Here is a 14,561-nt window from a genome sequence, read left to right as displayed (position 1 = left end):
AGTATCTGAAGCAGGCCTTTGAAACAACTCCTCCGTGCTTCAAGGGAGAGAAATCCCTGCTGAGTACAGCACACGTCCTCCACGGCGTGCCCGCTGCACCGAGCCCTTCACTGTCAAACACTGCACGAGTTGCTAGGTTTAAAATGGGCTCCTCTCCAGCTGCTGACACGTCCTGTAAACAGCCGTCAGCGAGGCCTCCATTAACGTCTGCAGAAGACGTGAACGTGGGAGATATTTATAGGCCTTGGATTAGATCGCCCTCCTTGCCCAGGCCATTGCGCAAACAAAGGGCGTGTGCGTGGAATTCCTCTCCTTACGCCACACGAGTTCCCTGCAAGCAAATGCCAGCTCTCTCTGGACAGCTTTCACCCACCACCCTACACATTTATTACCAAGATGAGGATCGCACAGCTCCTTATACGGCAATGGCAGCACAGAGGCCAGTAGGGAGCACAGCTCCCAGGGAAAGCTCTCTGGCCATTTTCTGACCTCCTTGAAAACTCAACCATGAGTTTTCAGGCAGAGTTTCAGCAGCATTTTTCCTAAAGGCAGTAGGAAGGTATCAAAATGTTTTGCTGCCTGTCTGCTTTACCCACATTTAAGCCATTCACAAAACAGACTAGGAGGATGTCCTGCCACCTTTAAAGCTTCCATGTCCCACACCACAGATATCTCCAGTTGTATCAGAAATGCAGTGTAGCTGCCGTCCAAGGTGGCAGCTCACAGATATGTTTTCAGAAGCAGAATTGCTCCCCAGTTAGGATTTCAATATCCAATCCCTCAGTAAAGAATTACTTTATATGCCCAGTTGGGAATTTCAATTCTTCTGCATGCACAGGAAGGTGATAAGCAGCTTATGGTTCCATATCGACTAACTACTACTCCTCAATCCAGTTCTAGCATGGAACAAACCCTTGGCAAACTAGAGAACTTGCACCATTTGCCACCAAGGGAGATTAGTTCTCTAATTAATATCATCTTTGATGACTCATCATGCCAAAGGGATAAAAACAGACCAATGATCATCTCTGCCAAGAAATTACAGCTTGCAAACTAAACTATAAAAAGAACTGGTGGCATTTTTCCCAGGTCCCACCAGCAGCCACCAACGTAAAATAGCAAAGCACACCTAAAGCTCTTCTTCCTTCTCAGCTAAGCAAGGCTTCACTCTTCCTCCTGTAATTAAGCAGCCTTGGAAGGGGAAAGGAGGTGATCTACTGGTTGCCCTTTAATAGTGGTCTAGAGCTTTATAGGCTGCTCAGGGGCAATAGAAAATCCAGTGACTGGAAGAACAATCAAGAAAGTTTTACTGCCCAGAGATGCCTTGCATGTACAGGAGCAGAGATCTTCACACAAAAAGAGTCATGCAAGCAGTGAACGTCAACCCCAAGTCTCACAGGAAGCATTAATCAAAGAACCCATGTAGTTCAAGTACTGATGACACATTGGGACCTGGTTTTTAAGGCCCAGTTCAAACGTGCCTCAGCCCAAGGCGGGCAGTACAATACCCAGCAATCAGCTCTCCAGACGAGTACTCTGCCTTACCAGCTGTAGCCACCATGTACAGCAATGCCGTGCAACACAAGGGACTGAACGCCTCAAACACCCAGGCCCACAGCAACCAAACCACGGTCCATGGATGTGACAGTCCCACAGCTGTCTGTGCAACCATGAGACCTTTATGGTGGTGGGGTTTTTGCAGGGGTTTGGGGTTTTTCCCCCCTGTACACACTTCACAGGAGTAGAGACTGAGGTAGCACTAGAGGCAGCGAGGTATGGCAGAAAGGCTTTCCTTTAAGCTCTGCTGATTGAATTGCTCCAGCCCTTTCCCTGCAGTATTTTCCCTCAGCCTCAGGAGCTCTGTTCCTCATATCTGTGAGGACAGAGGACTCTGCCAAGCTTCAAGCACAGCGCTGCAGCAGAACAGCACAGAAAAGAGACCACATGCTGCCTATGAAGTGGCAAAGCTTAGGCTCGAACAGCTTTTTCCTCCCCCTCCATCATCTACACAGCTGAGTCAAACCTCAGAAGCATCACATCATTGCAGGCTTGGTGGCATTTCAGTACAGATCCAGGGCAAAGTTTCACATCTCTGCTGAGAACCTGGAAGGAGTAGTCTTGGGCTTCGGTTGTGGCTTTTCTCAGACATTTCACTTCTCAAGGCCACTCTGTCCTTCCTCTCCCACAAGGGCTTTGGGGAAGTACAAATCTTCATCCAACCTGCACCGTGGGAGGGGGGAAGTAAAGTGCTTATGATGACAACCCAAAAGCTTTCCTAGACAGACTTCTTGTTGCTTGTTTTGTAGTCTCTGGAAAAAGCCAGTCCCTGCAAGGTCCCAGCAACACAGCAAAGGTGACTTCCCAGCACAGCCCTCAATAGAAGCTGACAAAGGTGCAAAGAGGGTCCCAAGGGTTGAGAGGTGGGACTGGAAAACATGAGAAACCTGCTGGAAGTTGGCCAAGGTGCCGTGTCATACAGCCAGGGCAGGCTGGTGCAACTAGAGCCTGTTGAAACCAGGCCATGCCTCTGTGGAGGGCCTGTCCAACCCTCCTGGAGAAGGAGCTCTGCCACAGCAGGAACCATGGACATCTCCTTCACAAGGGAGACAAATAAGCCCTGCAGAGCATGGATGATAAACTGCGAATGTGACAAAGGAGGACACGATGTCCTTTCCGCCTGCTCCTCTCCCAGCTCTGGAGAGGTCACTTAAGGTCACTAATATTTCTAATGATCGGCTTCCGATGGGTCGCCTCACTCATTTCACTCCATTTCACAGAAATAAAGGCGGCCTGGCTGCCTTTCACCACTTCCTTTCAGGAGGACAGAGGCGAACAAAAGCTGGGAGAGCCATCGTTACAGCCCGAGAGGCACGCGCCTCCAGGGCTCCAGCCCTTTCCCTTGTCCTTGAAGGGAATTTACTTGGCCGGCTTCTCACTGCCATGTGAATGTCAGAACTGTGATTTACATGGAAAGGCTGCCAAAGTTGGGACAATACAGGGCTGGTGGGCTCACCTTGGCCACTGGGAGACCCCTTGGGAAAGACAAGGTTCAGACCATCTTCCCACCTGGCTTCCCACCATCTCCAGAGCTGGTCAGAAGCAGCCCATTTTCCCCCTCTAGCTAAGGAAATGCCTTTCAAGGACCCTACCAGCCTGGTTGGAGGTTTGCAGTTCTGCCACCAAACGTGTCAATGAGCATACAGCATTAATTACTCTTGATCCACCTCAAGGCATCAGATGCAACCTCATCACCTGCTCCAAAGTCCTTTGCTGGAAGGACAAGCGAGGCAAGCACCTCCCAGCCCTGCACGAAGCTGCTGACTCCAGCAGGAGTGAGCAGCCAAGAAGCTGTTTCCAGAGAGACAGGCTGCTGTTATCAGCTCCCCAGAGATGAGTGTGCAAAATACCTGGCATATCATACTCCTTGGACCATTTGTGTTCAATTGTATGTCCAAGAGGGAAGGGGTGGAGGGAAAGAGGCTCTTGACTTTTGTCCAGGAAAAGGAGATAAGGTACAAGGAGAGGAAGAGTGACTTTTTACAGCCCCAGCAAATAGCTATTTACTTCCTAATGAAGTGCTAGTGCAAACACTGAATGTAGTCCAATGAGTAAGAAAGGCCACTGGTTACTGGGTTTCAGAGAAATGTTTTCCAATGCCCTATTAGAAAGATAAGTGTGTATTGAAGGAGAAGAATGGGTTCACACACCACTGCAGTCAGGATGCTGTACTTTTGTGTATCAACAATGCTTGGCCAAAGACTTCAAGCAATCATGGAACAACCTCGTTTCCCAGAAGAGTGGAACACAGCACTCTGCATTTTAGACCATCATTTAAAAACTGGAGGGTGGAAAAACAAAAAGGGCGAATCTTTGTATTTAAAAGATCTGTTTAAGAGAGGGATGTCAGCCCAAAAGCCAATGGGCACAGCCAGGTTTCAAAGTGTACTCAGTGTCTGTGATGAGATGGCAGCATGGAGATGATTCGCCTCCCTGATTCTGGTTTCACAGGGACTCCTCCAGCCACAAGGCAGCCCAAGACACGCCAAGAAATTCATTGCTGCCCCAAAAAAGCATCAGTCCCCACACTCCCAAAGCCTGGCCACACCATGATTTGTTTCTAAATGCAAGGCTATAGCCCGTGGAAATGAGCTCTGCATCACTGGTGGTGCACAGTGGACTCACACAGGACATATCCCAGCTCCTCTGCACAGCCCTGCTGCCAAAGTGCCTTTAAGAATCTGGTCATGGGTTATGCACTCAGAAATCATCTTTTCTCGTCATGGCCCAGAAGTCCAGCTTTCCAGACAAAAGTTTAATGCTTGTTTTTAAGCAAAAGAGATTTGCCAGCACAAACTAAGAGATAAACAAGCACTTTAGTCAGCAGTCAACGTGACAAACACGATAACCTGGCAGCCGCATTACACTTCCTTCACCACATCATGCCTGCTCCATATAGCTTGGGGACACAAAACGACTCTGGTGGAAAGATCCCCATTGTGTTGGGTGACTACAGGAGTGACAGCAATCCATAATGCAGCAGAATAGACACACCGGGGCACAAAAAGGCAAAATAAAAAGAAACACTGGGCCAGGAGCCAGAACTGTTCAACACAATTACCTGGCAGGTTTGGGATATGAGCTCCTGATCTATGTAAAGTGCATACACACAGAGTTTGCAGATACATCTTAATACATTTCATAACACTGTTTTCTTTATTTTTAAATCCAAAGACATGTTGTAAGAACACTGTTTTTCAAGAAATTATTCTGGAGATGAACAAGTGCTCTGTGTTGGAGATGGACACACCAAAATTGGGACACAAAAGAGAACAAGACAAGCCCCTCTAACAGGTTTTAATAGGTTTTAGATAAATTTTTGTATGATTTACACAAAGACACCTGCATACATTTAGAATTCAAGCACACAGAACTCCATAAGGCAATAATTTAGAAATTCCCCTGCCAAGAAGTTACGTATTATCCCAAGTCCCTCGATTACTTCTGCTGAATAACAGTCACTGAACACTAAGCCCGTGCATTTTTGAAGACACGGGTTTGCTTTTTCCTGATCCAAATACAGAACAAAAACAGGATCATAATTTACCATAGAAGACAATGAAAATCTTATCATTGTAAATATATGTAGTGAGATAATACAAATCCTGTTCCTTGGCATTTCCCCTCCACCCTCTATTCCTACCACTACTCCTTCCAGCTTTAGGGCCTCTGCCCTGCTTGCATGGAAGATTGACGCCCATCTTAAAGCCATAAATTACTCACAAACAGCTACTGAAAGTAGCAATGACCGTAGGGTAACACTTCCACAAAGCAATAGAGCTTCCTGGCAAGCTGATAAGAGTTTCCTGTTTTGAGTCTTGGGTTGGGTTTTTTTCCCTCTGATAAAAATTTGACTCTCAAAACATCTCAGAAAGGAAGGACTGACAAATTCTTTTTTTCCCCTCCTCCCCTAAACATGTTGTGTTGCGAAATTTGTTCTTTTGCTGGATGTGAAATGAGGACCAGGTTCAAGAAACTCGAGTGCACCAGCTGAGACAGCAGGTGGGAGAAGCACATGGAGTCCTTCCCCGCCTCAGGATGATGGACTGGCCTTGGAGCCCCCCTTTTGTCCCGCCCTGCGCTCTCGCCTCTCAAGTTCTGCATTTTGCACTCTGACAACACTCACAGTTTCTATCACAGGCAAAAAAAAATCACCCCAAAATCTCCAGGGACACAAGCTCTGCATTTACCCTTTCTACTGTGGTGGCACCTGTGTGTGCCCCAGGAGGGTGACCAGATGGGCAGCTCATTCTGCGTGGGGCCAGCCTGCCCTGTGTCACGGGAGGGACCTCGGACACACGTTCACATCTGAACCCCCACAGTCCCCAGCGAGCTCTCCTGACCCCTTGTGTTGGCAGCAGCCCTCGGGTCCTGGAGGCCTCCAGGGGAAGCCCACTCCTTTCCTCACCTCAGGGCACCCCCTGGACCTGTTCTTCCCGATTTCTGGGGTCAGACCGTGAGTTCAATATCTGGGACAAACAGACTGTGTCAAATAAAGGACTACGTCTCTTTTACCCCTTCCCTGTGTGTAAGGTGCTGTCCTTACTCAGGAAGCCTCTTATCCAAGGGGTTTTGGCAGAGGATTCACTCACATAGCCCCAAAGATGTTCACAGGTACCTTTCTGTTCACTGGCTCCACATGCCTCTCTTTTTCAGAGATAAGAGAAATCATTGCATAGGCTTGACACAACATCAAATAGAGATATACAATATCCCCTGGGAGCACCACAGTACCACAGAGGATTTTAACATTTAATCCCCCAAAATCACCTCTCATTGAAAGAGCAACAGCCAGCAAATATAGTCCACTGCAGAAAATTAAATAAAAATAACTTTAAATGTTCTATTTGTGCTCTAGTATGTAGCCCCTACCACTAGGAAGGACAAGGGCCAGGCTAGAGCCCCCCAGCTTCTCCATAAGAGGAGCAGCCTGGAGAGTTTTTACAGTGATTGTGAAGGGGCAAAACAGCAAGGTGATGTTTTACAGCACAACACCTTTTAAGAATAAGCAAGATAATTTTAAATGGTGAAGTTCAAACTACATTGCACCCTGTGGAGGAAGAGCAGCCAGTGTTTTCTTCCAAATCAGACTGGGCACCATTTCACATCACTTCTCCTTTAAGCCAAATTTCATCACTTCATCTTACGGTAAACGGCAGAAGTGAGAAGCACTTACACAACGGAGCAGAGATCACAGACCTGCATTTTTGGGGGGCTTTCACACATTCACTTTCCACTGCCTGCAAGCCACATGCATTCATTCACACACAGGGCTGCCCAAAACCATTAAACTGCTTGCTCACATTAGCTGGCAAGGCTGAGAGGGGCCCTCCACATATACCCCTTCCAGCACATGAGAAGAAACCAACAATGCTGCAACATTAAATTTCAAGACATGCAACTGTCCAGGCCAGCCACAAACAGGAGCAGTGGTGAATGCTGCAACTCTACCTTCTCCCAAAACCAAAAAGCCATCTTCTAAAAATGACACATACAACCCAGGCACCTCCCTCTAGCTCCAGATACTCCGGAGTACCCCAAACCATCTCAAGAGTATTTCAAACCATCACCAAATGCTTTCTCTTCATTCACCCTCCTTCTCCAATTTTCCTGCCTCTTTTCCAGGGGCTATTCCCTCTGGACAGCCTGGCTCTCAGCAGTGACCCAACACCACCATTCTCTATCCACCCTTTCAAACCTTCCTGTGATTTCACTAAGCAGGAGGAGACCAGCTCAGGTGAAAGAAATTCTTCTCTCTAACTCCTGTGCACCTGAGAAGCCACCACCCTGCTAAAGCACCTGCAGCAGTCTGGCTAACTCAGACTGCTCTGCTCAGTGTTTTCTGGAATTTGCTCTCCTGATGGAGGTTGAAAATGCCCTCAAATACTTATTCCAAGCAAACAATCTTTTACAATATATTTTGCAGCAAAAGCTGAGAGTGGAACTTTGTTACAGGAAAAAGCAGACAGGAGGTAGGTTGAACACACACACACACACACACATATATATACATGTACATATATGAAATGTCAGTGTGGTCAGCCAAGAGATGTGCACCTCATGATTCATTTTACCCAGTGACTTTTCTGGATCTAGTTTAATTGCTCTTTGGAAGCCAAGCAAAAAGCCTCTTGGTCCGAGGTCCAACACAGGAAACTCTGAATGGAGCTGCCTTACAGAAATGCTGACCAAGTGCCACCAGGGCCACCTTCACTGTCCCTGTGGGATTTGTCTCAGTGGAACCTTGAGCACAGAGCTGCTGAAGCTGGTGCAGCCCAGAGGAAAGCCCTGAGCGTGGCTTCAGCTGGCAAAGGCCTGGGATGTCGAAGAACAAAAGCATGGCTGCAAATGGGCTGCATTTGTTGTACAAATCACAGTGGTAATGAAAACACACAGCCACAGCGCTGGTTTTGGCAGTCGCTTTTCAGTGTTGGGCTGCAGGAAAGGAAGAGGTTTGGGGATTGCGGCTTAGGGCTTGTTTCATTACTACAGATCCCAGAGAATTTTGTAAAGCAATGCTCAAATCCAGACCAGATGTGCCAGTTCATCCCCTGTGCGGGAGCAGACCCAAAGCTGGAAGCCCTCATGATCATCAGTACATCTTGTGGTACCACCTGGATGCAGAAATTTTGGTCAGAGAAAGGCCTGGGCTGGGCACAGGGCAGTGAAGCTGACAGGGCAGTCAGAAACTGAAGGATTTGGCTCAGAAATGTTAAGGAGTCACATGAAGAAGAGGCACAGGAACCTTTTCCCACTTGCCCAGGGCACAGGCCTTGGCCACAGCACCGATCCAAGGTGATTGATTTATTTAAGCCACACTCACAGAGCTCACTGAGAGGAGAAAAGCCTCACAGCAGAGCAGATCCCACTGACAGCAGCCAGGGACAGCAGAATCCATTGAGAATCCGTCAGATTCTCAATCCAGGGAGTGGCAGGAGCCAGCCATCAGAGGAGAAGATCTAGGTTTAATTTTAGCCTGCACCCACAGAACATATATTTCCCTTTTATTTTTATTCTGAACTTCATGTAAAAATAGGATTTCCTGCTGCCCGATAAGGGATTCCTGTTTTTGCGGCAGGTCTGCCTTCTTGGGAAGCCGGTGCCTACGGGGTTGTGGATGGGCGCTTCAAAGCACAGCAGCCCAGCCAGGGAGTAGCTCGGATAACATTCGGGATTTACATTGTTCCTGCTCGCCTTCAGGGAAAAAAAAAAAAAAGAAAAAAAAAAAAAAAAAAAGCAGCTGTGCCCCCCTCCTTCGATGAATCACCACCAAGTTTAGCATTCCGGAGCTCTGTTTTGGAAAATCTCTATTTGCCTGCATATTTTTAGTAGGGGGGGTTTGGGGTTGCATCCTTCCCAGGTAGATTTTTGTCAGTTCGCCGAGCTGCGGGGAGGCGCATCCTGCTCTGTGAGCCTGGTCATCAACCCGGAGATAAAAATAAGCACAGAACAGTCATTCCTCCCACCCTTCCCACTCCCCCATGACACAGCTCCCACATTCCTCAACACACCCACGCTCCCCAAATGCCCCTGGAGCTGCAGGGAGGAGCCGCACGTGTGGACCTGCCCCGAGGGCTGCTCCCCACCTTGGCGTGTGCTCTGCAGGGCTCGGGAGTGTCACAGTTTCAGGACTGTTTCGAGGCTGTTTCGAAGCTGTTTCGAGCCCGAATGCTAATAACTGTCAGTCTCCTGTAATGCAAAGGCATCACTCTTCTCAGCTATGTCTGCCCTGGGGGAAAACTCACACACCAAAAACTTACTCCATAGCCACCAGGGTCACCAGGAAAGCAAGAGCACTGCCAAGGGCTCTGCTGCCCACTGGCTCTTATTTTCTCCTTGCCTGCTTTTTCTCTGTGACCAGGGAAGAAGTCCTCAAGTGCTAACAGGAGATGAGCCGAGCCAGGAGGAACATGAAAAGGAATTCATGCATTTGCCTGGTGCTGAGCAGAAGTTTCCCTCAACCCTCAGCAAGCCGTTCCTGTTGGCAAGCGAGCAAAAGGGAGTGAGAGTTTTCCTTGCAAAGAGGAAAATGCATGGTTTTCCTTTTAAGAATAAATCTTGGTTCTCTCAGTGGGGCAGTGGATGTCAAAAATGTGGCTGTCAGGACTGAAAGCAGCTCTGGCTGCAGCCCATCCCCAAGACACCCTTTAACATTGCAGGGAGCTGTCAGAGAGGCACGGGCTGGAGAGGCTTCCCTCCTCCACCGGGTTTGGATCCAACAGGGACTTGATCTCACCATGTGAAGAGACTCAGAAAATCAGTCAGGCAAGGGCAGCCCAGTGAAGAAATGTCTTTTCAGGTCAGCCTGAGAAATAGCACTGCTGCTATTGCCCAGGGCAGGGGGCAAGAGCTGTCTGCACTGGGGAAACTTGAGTCCTCAGAATGGGAGGATGTGTGCTGCAACCATGGGAAGCTTCATGCTGACTCCTCCATGAAACAGGGAAAGTGCAACCACAGGTCTGATCCACACACGGACATCTCAGCCCAGCTCCCAGGCTCGTTGCCACAGAGCTGCAGCATTTTGGCATGCACACAGGCCTTAGTTGGCTTTCTAAAAATGATTTGTCCTGGTACAAAAGTTGAAATATTTGACTTATGTAAGACCAAGGGAATGGAAATGTTGCAGTCCCATAGAACCACCACTGCATCACTTTTATTAATCATTGGAAAAGGGAAATGTAAGCTTTCTAACAAGGCTTTAGGAGCTGTTACTCTTGTGGCAGTGCTCTACAGCCTGTGAGTTTCAGCCCGGCACCCTACAACACAGGACTGAGCCTGCCAGGGACAGAGCTCTCTGAATTTATACCAGGGGTATTTATAGAGGCAGCTGGCACTGGCAGCTCTCCAGGGACACCAGCATGGCCTTCTGCAGAGGGGCTGCTGGAGATGCAGTAAGAGAGGGGGGAATGTGCTGGAGCAACACCAAACCACCAGCTAAGACTCCAAAAAAAGCCTCAGGAGTACCCAAGAGCCAGGTCCCAGGGGCATTTCAGTGCTCTGCTCCAGTTAAACCCCAGGGGCTGGGGCACCACTCCCACACTGATCCCAGCACTCAGCAGCTGGCAAAAGTATTGTTGAATCATCTGTGTTGAAAAAGACCTCTAAGATCATCGAGTCAAATAATTAATCTGCCACTACCAAGGCCACTGCTAAGCCATGTCCCTAAGGGTCACATCCACATGGCATGGATTCTACAGAGCCTTCCCACCTCTTCCCTGCTGGCTTGCCCTACCTCAGAGGCTGAAGCAAGCGGTGGATACCTGCCTGAGGGTGTTTTACCCAAGGGAGCCACCTCTCCATCATTCATCTTTGTCTCCTTCTTCATCTGCACCAGGATGATGAAGCTAAGGATGCTCAACCAGGATGCAATAACCAGTTGGGATCAGAATCTCCCAAAGGCAAAACCTGCTGCCAGGTCTTAGGTAAGAGTTAAAAACTCTTAGGTGTATCTGAAATCTGTTTCCAAAGCACTCCCAAAATGCAATTTGTTCCCACACCTTGCATTCACAGGAAATAGCTGTAGGGAAGATAAGGCTCGTAGAGTCAGAAGGCTGCTGGGGTGAAAGAGGTGTTCACCCCTCCAGGGTCTTTCCTTCAGTCACAGAAGTCCCTGGTCCTCTATTTCACGGCTTTCCTGGCCTGTCAGATCAGAGTTTCATTGCCTGCTTTTGAATTCAGCACTCGAGGCAGGTGGAGCACCAGAGCATGACTTTTAAAGCTGCTGCATTTGAAGCTCTGGACTAGGAAGCAGAGCTGAAATCCTTTGGGCTTCTTCAGACCAAAGCTGCCTCGACTCCCAGATCTGCTGCTCCTTTAATTGTGGCCATGTGTGAAATGATGGTGACTTGCTCATTTGCAATTTTTTTCTTCTCAAGTGGTTTTTCAGTGTTTTCAGTGTCTCCTTTTCATTTATTACATCATGGTTTTGTTCTGTGGAGATGTGGTGCTGCAGGTGAGAGGAAGGTGCTTTTCTTGTCTGCAGCCTGTTTGGAAATATTTAAATCAAATGAACCTCAGCATGTATGGGGAGACAAACATCAGAGAGGGGAGGCTGGGGACTGGTTATTTCCACACCATGAAAATAAATGCAGAAATGTGCCATTTACAGATAGGCAAGTTTTACTAATAGAAGTAAAATAATTGGAGGAGGAGGAGGCAAGTTTTGGCTGCATTTGTCAACTTTGAATGAAGGAAGAAAGCCACTTCCCCTCTTACTTCTTCCAAAAGCTCTGGGGGAAAAAAACAATAGGAAGAGAAGTTTCTCTTTTCTTCACTTTTAGGTAAAAATAACCCTGAGGAAATTAAAAAAAGAAAAAATCCACAAAAAAAAAAAAAAGGACCAATTTTGACATCAAGAAAGGGGCTGTTGGACCCAGCTGGGGTTGCAGACTGCAGTGGAGCTGCAAGTTTCTGGCATTTTCTCACAGCATCTGCCCCAGGGTGAAGCCAGCAGAGCCATCCCAGGAGCTGCCAAGGCTCTGTGAGCCAAGAAAATCCTTCTTCCCTGACCTGTTGCAGTGCCATAGTGCCTCAAGTTCACTTTTCTTCCCACTGCCTGACCTCTCCCTATGGGACAAGCAGGTGGTGCTTTCTGCAAGTGAGTGATTTAATAAATAAATTAAAAAAAGAAGAAAACTCTTTTGCGGTAGTTTTTGGAACCTTCATGTTGTGACTTGCCATGATGGGCTGCTCAGGCCCTGTGCAAACACCTCAGGCGTGCATTTGGTTTGCAGCAGAGGGTTGGAATAGAGATGAGGGCAGAGCATCCCTCAGCTCTGTCCAGCTGGACAGTGGCAGGAGGCTCCAAAATCCACCAGACACAGCCTCAGGACAAGGGGGACGCTGTGTGTGGTCCCCCAAATGAATCCTGTGCTCACTTGTGCTCAGACAAGGCTCGTGGGGGCTCTGCCAGGCCCAGGATGGGGCTGGACACTGATCCTCACTGGCTCTGTCCAGGAGTTGCTGTCAGTCCTGTTGGCAGCTGCTAAATCCCATTCATTGCAGGAAGGTGTGAGAGAGCCAGAACAGATGGGGGGACACAGGCACGGCCAGCTGGGTGTCCCTAAGGGGGCGGGCACCTGATGTCCTGGTTAGGGGTGCTGGGAGATGAGCAGAGCCAGCCCAAAGCCCTGCAGCCAAACCTCGATGCCTCATTACATTTCCCCTTGCCATGCCAGGAGGGGCTGAGCTTCTGGGAAAAACACAGGAGAACAGAATTTCAGTTTGTGCTTCATAACCCACAGACTCCAAAAACAACTTGTCGGATGGGAAGTCTGATGAGGCTACCTCCCAGTGTCCACAGCCCCACATCCCAGTGGGAGAGAAGGAAGCAGCAACGTGGGGCTGGCACTGGGGACCAAGCTCTGCCCTTCCTGTGCATCTGGCCCAAACTAATGTCACCAACAGAGAAAAAGCAGGCATTTGTACCCCTGCCATGCCCTCCCCATCTGGAACACAATGCCAGTGCCATCCCGCACATCCCAGAAGTGGCATCAAGAGGATTCTGGCAGCCACATCAGGAGTCCATTTGTTCCACACCATTTCTCCCCAGGAGAAGTAGTAGATGTGTCATTTTCCTTTCACAGGACACGAGCGGCCTTATCCAAATATAAACAACCTGGGAGTATTTGCCGGCTTATTGTCTGGACAAAAAAGTAAAACAAACAGACCTGAAACCCTTTTCCCCCTGCCACTTCTGGTCTGGAGTCAGGGCCGTAGGCTCCAGAGTTCCCGAAAACACTGCTCATCAGAAATAGCATCCTATGAAACCAGGTGTGGAGGTGGCCCCAGCGAGCTGTGCCACCACCTCCTCCTCCACAAGTCACTGAAAAACCAGTCAAGAGATCTCTGAATATTTAAAGAGTTGCTGTATGAATAATGGAAACAACCAGCAACCAAGAAAACGTGATAGCCTGCAGTGTCATGGGGCAGCAGTCCCTTGGGAGAGGCCAGGAACAGTGGGCAGATGTCTGGGTGCACCCTCAGGCAAGTTCAGCTTTCAGGAGCATCAGCAGAAGCCAGTCCCGGGTCAAAAGCTGCCTAAGAATCCTTTCTCCCATGTTCAGCAACAGACAAGGGTGAGAGCTTTCCTCGCCTGATCAGGCAGCAGCACAATGACACAAAAAGGGGGAAATGCTGCTGTAAACAAAGCAAAAGTGCTTCTCTCCCCGCAAAAAACAGGGCAGACAAAGGGTGCGAAGCCTGGGGAAGCCATTTTGTAGTGAGAGATCTGTGGCTCAGGAAGAGAGGACCCACGGGAGATACAACCCCAGATCCCAGGAGATCCCCTCTTCTCATCCCAGCCCATCTCCTCACAGCCCACACCTCCCCTTCCCATCAGGGACCACAGCAGGAGATCAAAGTCTGGTTCCAGCAAGTGACATTTTACAACAGAGGTTTTCTTCCCACCATCCTGTTTTCACTACCACCAGCTCTGTTTCAGGAGATTCTGAGATGTTTCAGACCCCAATCTCCTCTGTGCTGCGCCCAGCAATGCCACTGGGGACACCCAAGTAAAAACTCTCCCACCTCCATGAAGCTGGGGGCTGAGCAGAGGCTTTGTCCCCATATTGGTGGGTGGGCAAGTGGCTCCTGAGGGCTCTTTCAGGATCCCTCTCTTACTCAGGTCCCAAAGGTAGGAACAGTCCAAAGAGCAGAGCTGCCTGTGTGAAATAAAATTCACATTAAAAAATAAATGAGAAAGAAAAGCTGAAGGACTAGATTTTCCAAATTACCACACATGCATAGGCACTGCCTGGTTTGTCTGGGAGTACTCTGGGTTTCTCCCATGCAGTGCTAAAGAGACAGGAAGGCCAGGAGGACCTTGGGACACAAAGCAAGACTGAGATCTGGTTGGAGAAACACTCAATGGTAAAAGATCCTGTGCTGTTCAGGTGGCACCACAAAGCTCCATTAGGAAATGATGGGATGGAGACAATGGCTGCTGATCCCATGGCAGGTGATGGGTGGAGGCAATGGGATGGATGGATGTGATCCCATGGCAG

Source organism: Prinia subflava, chromosome 2, assembly GCF_021018805.1.
Source record: "Prinia subflava isolate CZ2003 ecotype Zambia chromosome 2, Cam_Psub_1.2, whole genome shotgun sequence".
Taxonomy (NCBI): Eukaryota; Metazoa; Chordata; class Aves; order Passeriformes; family Cisticolidae; genus Prinia; species Prinia subflava.
This window is presented reverse-complemented; position numbering follows the sequence as displayed.